General features: G+C 42.5%; 1 protein-coding gene across 2 annotated transcripts in view; it reads right to left on the bottom strand.

Annotated features, from left to right (window-relative positions):
* Window positions 1-12,898, bottom strand: part of KPNA1 (karyopherin subunit alpha 1) — a 32,251-nt gene that overhangs the window by 19,102 nt on the left and 251 nt on the right. The gene's annotated exons all lie outside the window — the stretch shown is intronic.

Here is a 12,898-nt window from a genome sequence, read left to right as displayed (position 1 = left end):
TTCTTGTAAGTCACTCCTACCACCACTCAGAGCAGAATGACCCAGACACGGAGAGTAGTCAATCAGCTGCAAAGGAAGGAGGCAGATCTTGCCTTTCCTGGCAATCATCTCTTTTCGACTCCACCTCTGCCTGCCCCAATGCACACTGCAATGCATCATTCCATTCTCAAAGGAACATGCTCTGCAGGCAGCAAGGGGGAAATTTCATTTCCAGGCGAAGCAGACGCCAGTTTCAAATGAGAGCTAAATATTCTCACTGTTGCAATATTCATCGACCCTTACACACACACACACACACACACACACACACACACACACACACACACAGTTTGTGGCATCAAGGGAACGGAACACACAAGGTATGTGTGTGAACTTTGGGTTACAAGGAACAGAAAGCATACCACCCATTTAGATCAGCCACATGGTTTGCTTTCTGTAGACCTAAACAACCTCAACAGTGTGTGCAACACTATGGGGACTCTTTTTCCAATGAAGGGCTTTTGACTCATGGGAAGAGGGCGGAGCTTGCAGCATTTCAGGACTAAATACCGCTTCATTCTCTGTGCCACCCCACTCCTCTCCCCCCCCACACTCTGGGTGGTACTCTTTTACTCAGAGTAGACCCAGTTAATCAGCCATGTTAATTTGTTTAAATGGCTCTACACTGAGTAAAACTTAGTTGATGCCATACCCATCTCTGCATGAAGCATGAATCAGGGTCACAAGAAACCTGGTTAAGGATTACACACGGCTTGCAGCCCACAGGTAACCAGGTAATGTGAGAGTCAACCCTTATTTATATATAAATTGAAGGTATATAAAACCAAAAAGCAGAGGCAGAAATAAATCACACACTTTAAAAATTCCACAAAGCTCCAAGCTGCACTTAATATGAAAGCAACAAAGTTACAACTGCGTCACAAGTTGTCCATGTGTTATTGTGGTGTGCAAAAGTCCTTCATCCCCATCTAAGGGGCTCAGCTTTGGAGTCAAGTCATTTTGAGATAGCTCAAAAGATACAAACATGCTGGATTCAAATGTGTTTTGATCCATCATCAATGCAGCTGCTCTTATCCTCCCCTTCACCATGCAAACCCAGTTGAAAACATCTCTAGATATTAGGCTACGTGGCATCTGGTAGCCTCAGCTGAAGCGGGAGGGTACAAAAGGGAAGATGTACTGTACATTCCAATGCTTTTCCTACATACCCGTTCCATAAAATGGCAATGTTACATTTGCTGCTATATCTCTTAGTTGAACAGACTGAGACATTATCAAGTTCAAGAGAAACATGCTCAAAGAATTGCCAGGGAAGTCTAAAATCATCATAATTAGTTTCAAAAAATAAGATTTAAAAAATGCAAGGAGATTAAAAATAAGGAAACTAAAAGGGGGAGTCAAAAGGGTGAAATATGTTCAGACATTATCTTAGGAGTTGATTATATAGCCAAGTCTAAGACGATACCAACATGTTTCAATAGCACTACTAGGGAAACTCTTGTTTTTAAAGGCCAGAATGCTTCCTTTAAAAATGCAGAAGTCTTGTCCAAATGGGAATTTAAAAAGAAAAGCAGAGACTCTGGAAAAACCAATATAAACTGATAAGGCACAGGAGGAATTTGTGCAAGTTGCTATAAAGCTGGTAAGAACAGATAATAAACTTTTCTTAAAATAACTCAGAAGGAGGCTAGCAAGAGCGAAAAGGAACATTAAGTGACAACGGAACCGAACTATTACTGAAGGAGGACAAAGAAATGAAGTGAATTCACTGCAGAAAATATTGGGACAGATTCTCACACCTGAGTCACTGGTCAGAAGCAGTGAATCTTCTCAAACAGAGGTGATAAATGATGTGCTTCAGAACTAATTGACAAGGAAAGGAAAAGAAGAACTAATTGACAACTGAAAATCAATGAGGCTGCATCCTTCTGGTAGCGCCTGAATAAAAGACCACCAGGGAATTCTACATACACCCGTCACATTGAGTTCCATGATGGGAGAAATGGGAGATATAAATATACCGTATTTTTCGCTCTATAACCCGCACCCAACCATAACACGCATGTAGTTTTTAGAGGAGGAAAATCCATAGGCATGCCACCCGTAGGCATTCCCTCCATAACACGCACAGACATTTTCCCTTACTTTTTAGGAGGAAAAAAGTGAGTGTTATGGTGCAAAAAATACGGTAAATATGCAGTCAAAGCAGACAAACTACATGAATTTAGCGGAAGCTGTCCTGTTTGTTTATATTTAATAAATTTCTATACCACCCTTCATCTGAGGATCACAAGGCAGTTTACAATATGAAAACTGAAAAATACATAACATAGTAACAAACAAAAGGAATAACGCCCCCTCCTATTAGTCCTTCTCTCAGAAGAGAAAAAAGAGCAACCATTAATAAGCACTGTTCTTATTATTTATCCCCACCCCCACCCCACAACAACCAATCAGCATTTCATGGCTGCTGAGTCTCCATTGCGTCCCTTGGCAGGGGCTTCCCCAAAGCTTCTTTCCAGTCCTTCAGCAAAATTTGGGTTCCCCTGAACCTGCTGAAACCTTTCCCCTTGTGTGTGGATGGTACCATCTTGCTTACATATGGACCAGCATCAAGGGAACAGTTTGGCATTAGTACATAGAAGGAGGACCTCACAACAAAACGCCATAGCATATTAAGAATGAATATAGTGTAGAGAGCTGATATATATATATATATATATATATATATATATATATATATACACACACACACACACACACACACACACACGTGTAGAGAATTGCTATATATACTGCAGGGTTTTTGGGTCCTGCTCTCCAAGCCTAACCTGCAACATGGGGGAAAGGCAATTGATAACACTGCAGCATAGCCTTAAATTACTATTTCAGCTTCAGCCCAAACTTCAATAAGGGGTTTAATAACATCTGGACAAGACCGCAGCATTGCTGCAAACCACCCGTAGCCTGAGCTGCAGTATTCAGTGTGAGCTACACTGCCGGTCTATCACGAGCCACCCTCTTCTAGCAGCAGCCCTTGCAATTTGGGGACAATGGATTGCATCTCCTTTGAATTTTGCACTGGCATTAGTGGCCATTTCTAAAGCATGTTTCACACCAAGAATTTGGAAACAGTAAGAACTCCCCCCCGCCCCCCCAAGCGTGTGTGTGCTGTTGGTGGACACATTCAATCAATCCCAGTTACTTTACAATCTTGGATTTCTCCACTGATGTATACAGTGATATCTCGGGTTAAGTACTTAATTCGTTCTGGAGGTCCGTTCTTAACCTGAAACTGTTTTTAACCTGAAGCACCACTTTAGCTAATGGGGCCTCCTGCTGCTGCTGTGCCGCTGGAGCACAATTTCTGTTCTTATCCTGAAGCAAAGTTCTTAACCTGAAGCACTATTTCTGGGTTAGCGGAGTCTGTAACCTGAAGCGTATGTAACCCCAGGTACCACTGTATGGGCAGCTCTCCTCAAAAATAGCTTCTCAGTGTGAACCTGGAAGGGACCCATCCAGACACTTATTTATTCCCTTTGTATCTATCTATGTTCCTGTCCTCCTGCCCCAGCTGCACTGCCCCATTCCCCCCTCTTAGCCTTCTGTGACTCTGAGTTATGACAGGCTGTTTTGGAGGGTGGTGTGTGTGCCCTCCCCCATTATGGCTTCTGCCCTCCCTCCAGATATTCTTGAGCTTCTGCATATCTTGGGGTTACCCTGAGTCTCTGGACACCACTCACTGGGTACTCCAGTTTTGGCTCTAAAAAATTCAAACACTTATTAGAAGCAAAGACGACAATGGTCAGTTTTTACATTCAAAGCCCTGTGTTGGAACGTGTGCCATCCAACTTTAATAAATGAACTGGTGTCAGGGGTGGGCAATAAGAACTTTACTAATTATTCAGGATGATCAAAAGCCCAGCAGCCATCGAGAAGAACATCACAACAATCTTCCAAGCTGGGTGAATGAGCAACAAAATGTCAGCTTAAATTCAATGTAAGTTTACAAAGTAATGCAAACTAGGGCAAAAAAATTTCAATTTCACATATAACCTGATGCGACAGGGGTCAAAATTGGTTGTTACTACCAAGGAAAGAAATGTTATGGTCTTAGTGGACAACTTAGTGATCAAGAGCAGGGACTGCTTTGGGGAGACGGGGACACATTCACTTGTTGACATCCAGGGTGGATTTGATTTAAATCAAATAGATTTAAATCATGATTTAAATCACTAGTCAGTAAGACTTTATTTAAATCTTTTTTTTCCCAGAAAGAGTCATTCTTCCTGGTATAATCTTAATATTTACAACCAGATGAAAGTTTCATTTTTGGAATAATAAATTTTCAGAGTAGTTTTTACAGTTATATCAAAAATAACTGATTTGGTTATACTATTAGAAATACATAGACAAATAATTATGAAATTATTATGAGGTTTCATGTTAACTGTTTATATTTGGACAACTTTTCTGCTGTACTTTATTGGAAGGAGAAAAACAATAATTTCCTTAATAACAATTTAAACAATTTATTTAACTAAAACAGTAACATTATATCATATGTATCCATGTTTGTTAACTGATTTGTTAAATGGTTTAAAACAACAACAACCTTAGACTGAGTTTTAGCACACATGAAAAACTTAAAATAAATCCTTATTTCCTGATGAATAGCCTTTGGACTATAATGTAACTTAAATAGAAAACTATCTTTAGAAAGATTTTTCCTCCAAAAGCATTTTATTTTAAAAATTCCAATTTAAATTAAAAAAAATCCAATTTAAATAAAAAAATTTCCAATTTAAATTAAAAAATTCAATTTTTTAAAATAAAAAAAATTCCAATTTAAATTAAAAAATTCAATTTTTTAAAATAAAAAAATCCATTTTTTAAAATAATTGATTTTTATCCACCCTGTTGACAGCTGCTTTTACACCCTACAAAACCCCAAATAAGGACCAAAGCTTTGGGATCAGTCCACTGTACTTAGATCCATTTCAGCTAAGGCCTGCTTCACTTTGAAGGAGTGAAATACAGTGTTACCTCGGGTTTCATACGCTTCAGGTTACAGACTCGCCAACCCAGACATATTACCTGGGGTTAAGAACTTTGCTTCAGGATGAGAACAGAAATTGTGCAGTGGCGGCGCAGCGGCAGCAGGAGGCCCCATCAGCTAAAGTGGTGCTTCAGGTTAAGAACAGTTTCAGGTTAAGTACAGACCTCTGGAACGAATTAAGTACTTAACCCGAGGTACCACTGTATCTCTAAAGCTGCCTCCTTTGGTTTGATATTCAGCTTCATTGAAAGTGGATGCAGAGCCTTGCTACGTTTCTGTTAATGCATATGACAAATGCATTAGCTTTTACAACAGCCACATCACACTGCTAGCTCATGTTCACTTTGTGATCAACTAAGATACCGAGATCCTTTTCACATGCACTGCTGCCAAGCCCACCACTTTTGCCCCTAAATTTTACACATTTGTCTCTGTTGAATTTCGCAAGGTTGACTTTGGCTCAGTATTCCAATCCGCCAAGACCCTTGATTCTGTCTTCTATGGTGTTAGTTATCCTTCCAAGCTTTGTGTCATCTGCAAATGGGATAAACATCCCCTCAATCCTAGTCATTTATAAAAATGTTCAACAGCACAAAAGCAAGAACAGAGTCGTGCTTATAAGCACTTGCTGGGTACAGCTGTGAAGCCACCTAACAGTAGTATCATCCCACTCACATTTTATCATCTTGTCAGCAAACATACCACGGGAAACTCTCTTAAATCCTTTGCTGAAATAATGATAATGTTATGCCCAGAACGTTTCCATGGTCTACCAAATTAGTAATTGTCAAAAAAGGAGATGAAGTTGGTCTGACGTGACTTTATGCTTGATAAACCCATTCTGGCTCCTAGAAATCAATGCATTATTTTATCCATGCTCACAAACGTAATAAGCTATAACAGAAATTTGCCTGGTAACAATGTCAAGCTGACCGATCTTCAGTTTCCCAGCCTAGCTCGTTCCTCACTTTCTGAAGACAGAGGCACTTGTCTGTCTCCAACCTTCTGGCACATCAACTGCCCACCATGAATCCTCAAAATCTACAGTGGCTCTGAAATAATGCCCACAATTTTTTTTGGCAGTCTTGTAATTACATCTAGTCTTTGAGACTTGAGCTAGGAATCTGTTAACCATCCCCTTACCTATATTGGGCTGCAAATTCTCCCTCCTGTTGCGAATTAGACTTGCGGGCATGTATGGGGGTCTATTAGGATGGTCCACCCCAGGGACCAATGGATCCTAAGGGGTTTTTTGGGGAGCAGGGGTGCTTTTGTGGCTATGACTGCTGCTCCTGCCAAATTTCTGGCTGATCTGTGAAATACCAAAACGACCTGAATAATTAACACAATTGGTTCCATGTGTCCTCCTCTCCTGCCTAACAGAGCCAAGGATGTTCCATGGTACATACCTGAGCTGAGGGCAATGAAGCAAGCTGGGAGATAACCAGAACACAAGTGGAGGAAAGCTCAAGAAGAATCCAATCAAACACTAGTATAAACTCAGTATTAAGCCACCGAGGGTAAGGAAAAGGTGTGGTTTTTCACCAGTTCCATTGCCCCTCAGTGTAACCCAGCAGGGTTTTTCCGAGCGGTTCAAGACCTTTTAAACTCTGGTTCTATGGATGAAATAGTAGAAGCAAGTATGTTGTTACTTGTTTGCAAAACATTTTAAGGATAAAACCACTTGCAACCACCACGACTTAGCTGTTGCTGGCCCACCTGTGGAAATATGCAGCGTACTGTCTAGTCTAGTACTGATGGCCAGTTTCAGTTGGTAGGGGATGCGAACAAGGAAACCTGGTTGGGTGTACACAACTATGAGTTTGCTTGACCCCTTGCCCTGCCTGGCTTACTGCTTCTAGCAGCAAAGGGAGTGGTCAGGTCCTGAAGATAATAAATTTCACCTAGAGAGGGTGAACAGGTGGCAGTGTGTCCATTCTTGAAGAAAGAATCCTTGGACTTAGAATACTTTAACAAATATAGACGACTAGCTAATGTCCCTTTCCTGTGCAAAGTGCTGGAGTGTGTGGCTGCCAACCAGACCCAGCAGTCTTGGATGAATTTGATTTTCTGGGTCCATTACAGTTGGGGTTCCGGCCTGGCTTTGACAAAGAAACTATTTTGGCTGCTCTGTGGGATGACCCTGCTGTCAGGTGAGAAATAGGGGAAATGTCTCCATGCTGATTAGGCTTGTTTTTGGCCTACAACTCCCATGATCCCTAGCTAGCAGGACTAGTGGTCAGGGATGCTGGGAATTGTAGTCTCAAAACATCTGGAGGGCCGAGGTTGAGGAAGCCTGATGTTGATCCTCAATCTCTAAGCAGCTTTCAATACCATCAACCATAGTATACAGTACTTCTGGAATGGCTATAGGGTTGGAAGGAAATGAACTGGAATGGTTTCTTCTTATACCTGGGCTGACCAGCACAGAAGGTGGTACAGGTGGATTTCTGCTTGATCCCATGGAATTTGCAGCATAGAGTCAGGTTTTATCTTATCACCCACGCTGCCATTGATATGAAGTGAAGCCTTCCATGGTTTTGCAGTGCATTGTCATCTGGTATGTAGCAATGGGTCTGCTGGATCAGTTCTTGGGCATGGCCTGAATGATAGCCAATAAAGTGAAACTCAGTGAAGTGTAGTGGGGGCGGGGGGCGGAATAGTTTCCTATGTTCATTCATCATAATGAATGGATGCCAATTGCAAATACAGTACAACACATTAGGCAATAATTGGCAGCTTCAAAGTTTTTAGCTTCATTTACTAAATAAAAGAAAAATAAACATGCTAATTAGATAACTCTCTAGGGTATCAGAAAATGTTGCGATGCAAGCTGAAAAATGTTGTTATTCAAATTAGAGTAATTTGCATAGGGATATTTTCCATGGAAAAGTCTCAAGAATGTGCACTTCACTATTGAAATTCATTTCAGACACTATATAAATGAATATGAAATTTCTTTGTTTCAAATACTGGTGTTTAACCTGCTCTGGACTAAAAGGGAATTCCATACCTGCATGATGTGACAATGGTCTCTTGCTTTGATTGTGTTTTTTAGTTCATATACAGCACTACAAACTATAGACAGTCTTCAAATCAGAAATCCATTACTTGTTTTCATCATACTTATTTTGAAGCTTTTGCTTGAAATTCACCGAAAAAGGCCAGTAGCTACTTTAAACATTTAGGAAAATATTTTTTAATGTACAAACAGAGGTCCAAAATCAAGCACAAATTGCAGACCCTGAACATTCCTTCTTCAGTGTCACTGAGTTAAAGCAAAATGATAGTTTGTGCACTGTTTTGGTGGACTCAACACAGTTAAGAAACTGAAAGCACTTTTCTAAAAAGCCCCCAAACAATTGGTTGTTCCTTTGTATGGAGATCTTGTTCGTGATTAAGAGCTCCCACATTCTGCAGGTGAACTTATGCACTTTTATCTTTAAGTTAGCTAAATTTTAGCAGCACTCAGTAACAATATAATTCAATTCCCTTCTAATTTCTGCCACAGTTTGTGTCTGAACACCCTAACAGAATATGTGGTTCAACTGGTATAAAACAGCTAGTGATCCCATTAATACATTGGAATATACATGCCTGATATCATTTACCCTTTGGACATAGCTATCAAAGATTTGTCTAATCCTACCAGTAGTGGTCCGACACATTACTGATTTATATTATGACTGGGATATACTGTACCACCTTGCTATAATCCTGAAGAAAAAAAAAAGATTTACCTAAAGTTGTTTGAGGAAGAAACCTTTGGATCTGAAGACTATCTACCTCCACCTCAATTTGTGTTTCTATGTCCTGAAACCATCAAACTACATAGGATGGTGTGGGACCCTAACAGGTTATATGACCAAGATAGTTCTTTTCGATTGGCTAAATTGTTTGTCAAGAAGCTTGCAAACTCAGTAAGGCTCTACAAACATTAGCCAAGTGATGTAGTTGTATATACTGATAACATATTTTAATTTAATCTTGGCCTCCCTTTTTAAAAGTGCCCGTCCATCAGTTTTTTAAAACCTTGCAACTATTTCCCCCCAATAATTTAAAGAATCTACAAGCCAAACAGGTCTAAAATAGGCCTATCCTAAAAAGATTGAAACTGGTAAGATTCCAGAATATTATACTAGCTACCTCAGTCAGATTGTCAAGGCTTAGCCCATGTAAGCATAGCTTGAATTGTTAGGCACCTAATTTTGTGCTTCTTTCCCAGAGAAAACCCATCACTCGACAGAGAACAATTTGTTAGAGCATTACTCCTGTACAATCTCCCCCCGCCCCCCGCTTTATGTGGAAGACATCAGGATATAAAATATGTGGCACTCATACCCTGAGCTTTTCTTCACCCTCACTAATAGCTTCTGCCAGTCACTCAATGATTCATTGCAACTACTGCTTAGGGAATAAATATATAAATTTGGACAAAATACTAATTTTCCCTGGTTGCACCCTCATCAACTATGACACACTTGGCTTTCCCCAGTCTGTCATATCCTTTTAAACTGAGCACATCAATATATAATAAGTTTAATCAAGTCCCTATACAATTACAACCCCAAAATGTTTCTAAGTATTTACCATTCCTTCCAATTTGTATTGGAAATGTGATGTTAACAGTGCAGTTCTATGTCTACTTTGTGTTTTTATTATTTTGCTCTGTAAAATACGCTTTTAATGTAGTAAACCACCCTGGGATGTTTTGATAGAGGACACTATATAAATTGAATAAATAATAATAATAAATACTCAGCCCCCATAGACTTAAATGGGACTTACTTCCAGGTAAGGCCTCCTGAACTTCCCTTTAAATATGTACTGCCAGCATCTCAACCTTTGGACAGTGCACTTTTAACACCTGAACCTTAATTATATTGTGAAGCTATCCTCTGATGTGCTAGCAAAGAAGACTGTGGGTTTGTCACAAGAATACTACCACCTGCAAACAAGAGGATTTTCTGGTTTATCTGCTCCATTTTGGGGCTGCTGTATTATTGACTCCTCCCCTACGACTTGTGCCTAAGGTTCCACTGTCAATGCAAAAAATAAACATAAAAATGTAGAGGATATACCTCTGGCCTATCCTAAAGTCACAAGATCTATGGTTCGATCCCTTCCCATGACTAGTTTTCTATGCTTTGGGCCCTGACACTAGATAAGGGGGCGGAGGAGGGTACTACTACTACTACTAATTTTTTTTTTTTATTTATACCCCGCCCTCCCCAGCCAAGGCTGGGCTCAGGGCGGCTAACAAGCAATAATAAAAACAAGTTGAATGAATACAACTTAAAAACAAGATTAAAATACAACAATTAAAATATTGAAACAATAAAATATTAAAATGCAGCCTCATCACAAGAGGAGGAAGGAAACAGAAAAGGGAAAGAGGGGGAGGGAATCAAATTGGCTCCAAGCCAAAGGCCAGGCGGAACATCTCTGTCTTACAGGCCCTGCGGAAAGAAATCAGATCCTTCAGGGCCCTGGTCTCATGAGGCAGAGCGTTCCACCAGGCGGAGCCAGTGCTGAAAAGGCCCTGGCTCTGGTTGAAGCTAATCTAACTTCCTTAGGGCCTGGGACCTCTAGGGTGTTGCTATTTATGGACCTTGAGGCTCTCTGTGGGGCAGACCGGGAGAGGCGGTACTACTAGAAAAGGGTGTGTCTAAACTACCAATTAGAAACTCGGGCAAATATGCCCAAAATAAGAAAAGGAAAGTGGAGTCTTAACTCTTCCAACAGGTAGAACTTGCACTTGAAATGCACAGGTTCAATCCCCATCTCAAAGGGCTTCACTAACACAGCCTCTCTAGCCTGACAGTATGAAAGCTCCCCACATCTCTATGCACGGATCCTGAGAAGTTCGGGAGACTGTTTGAAGAGCTCAGCAGAAGCGAGTCACGGTTTTCATACAGGAGATCGTCTCCCTTTACAACCTACACGATTTCCATGCAGTAGGGGTGCTGGGAAAGGGCCTTTGCCCCGCTCGCCACCAGTCACAGAAAAGCATCACTCATGTCTTGATCATCACTATTATGTATTAAATCTGTATACCACCCCTCATCCAAAGATCTCAAGGCGGCCCCCCCCAAAAAAACTCCACAAGAAAACAAAACACCTAATAAAAAAAAACAATAACAAAACAAATCTGGGATAGCTCAGTTGAGGCAGAGCATGAGGCTCCTAATTTCAGGGTTGCAGGTTCAAGCAGAAACTTCCTAATTATTGTGCTCAGAGGGATGGTACCGGAAAGCACTTTTTAAAGAGATGCCATAATTTTCATGGCCTCTTGTGAGCTTCCAGAAATATCCAACTAGCTATTTCTTCAGAGGCTTGATGGGCTGCTGGCCGGTCCAGCAATGATCAGAATGGCTCAGCAGATACAGGATGAAACTCTTTAATCTCAGGGTCCTGAGTCTGAGTCCCACACTGGGCCAAAGATTCCTGCCTTGGAGGGGGTTGGACTAGATGACCCTTGTGCGGTCCGTTTCCCCACATTTATGAAGGGCTGGGTAGACCAATGGTCAGACCTCGCAGCTTCAAAAAAGCATCCCTGGGCAAGCGGTTCCAAAACATCCTCGCAGCCCAAGCAAGGGCAACTTACCCCCCCCCCCAAGACCCTTCAGAATGGGGCGAAGTGGAAGCAGCAGCTCCCTGTGACACTTGCCCTGCCTGGCCCCGCGCCCTTTCCCACAGCCACTTCTGACACGCATCTCCCCCCCCCCCGCTGTCAAACAGACACGCCCCTTTCTGAAGACCCTGGGGGTTGACGACACGTGTCTCCCCTCAAAAAAGCCCCTTTGCTTCCACAGGCAGGCCAGGCACACAGGCAAGGCGTATGTACACCTTCACACACACACTTTGTGCGGCAAAGTCTTGGATCCATGTTTTTTACAGTCCAGTCTGTAGGTGTGCCTTCCAGGTGTGATTTGACACTGGATTTGTTGGAGTTATTTTTTAAAAAGTGGAGGATCCGTGTAGATCCGCCTTTAACCCAGACCCCATATATAGGTAAAGGTAAAGGTAAAGGTACCCCTGCCCGTACGGGCCAGTCTTGCCAGACTCTGGGGTTGTGCGCCCATCTCACTTAAGAGGCCAGGGGCCAGCGCTGTCCGGAGACACTTCCGGGTCACGTGGCCAGCGTGACATCGCTGCTCTGGCGAGCCAGAGCTGCACACGGAAACGCCGTTTACCTTCCCGCTGGTAAGCGGTCCCTATTTATCTACTTGCACCCGGAGGTGCTTTCGAACTGCTAGGTTGGCAGGCGCTGGGACCGAGCAACGGGAGCGCACCCCGCCACGGGGATTCAAACCGCCGACCTTTCGATCGGCAAGTCCTAGGCGCTGAGGCTTTAACCCACAGCGCCACCTGTGTCCCAGATGACCCCATATATAGGCGTACATAAATATATATATATGTGTGTGTATGCCTTGCCTGCCTGCCTAAGCAAAGGGCCTTTTTTGACGGGGTGTGTGTGTGTGTATATATGGGGGGGGGAGGGACCACACGAGGGTCATCTATACACGCCCCACGCCCTTTCCCACAGCCACTTCCGACACGTGTCTCCCCCGCCCCCCCCGCTGTCAAACACACACGCCCCTTTCAGAAGACCCCCGGGGTTGACGACCCGCGTCTCCCCTCAGAAAACGCCCCTCGCTTCGACAGGCAGGCAGGCAGGCAGGCAAGGCGGACATACACACACACACATATATAATATAGATATGTGTGGGCGCCTATCCTGCCTGTCGAAGCGAAGGGCCTTTTTTGACGGGGGGGTGTATATACGTGTGTGGGACGACACGAGGGTCACCTATACACGCCCCGCGCCCTTTCCCA

Source organism: Podarcis melisellensis, assembly GCF_964234715.1.
Source record: "Podarcis melisellensis genome assembly, chromosome: 17".
Taxonomy (NCBI): domain Eukaryota; kingdom Metazoa; phylum Chordata; class Lepidosauria; order Squamata; family Lacertidae; genus Podarcis; species Podarcis melisellensis.
Note: the sequence above shows the minus strand (reverse complement) of the source record. Positions and strands in the feature narration are given on the sequence as shown.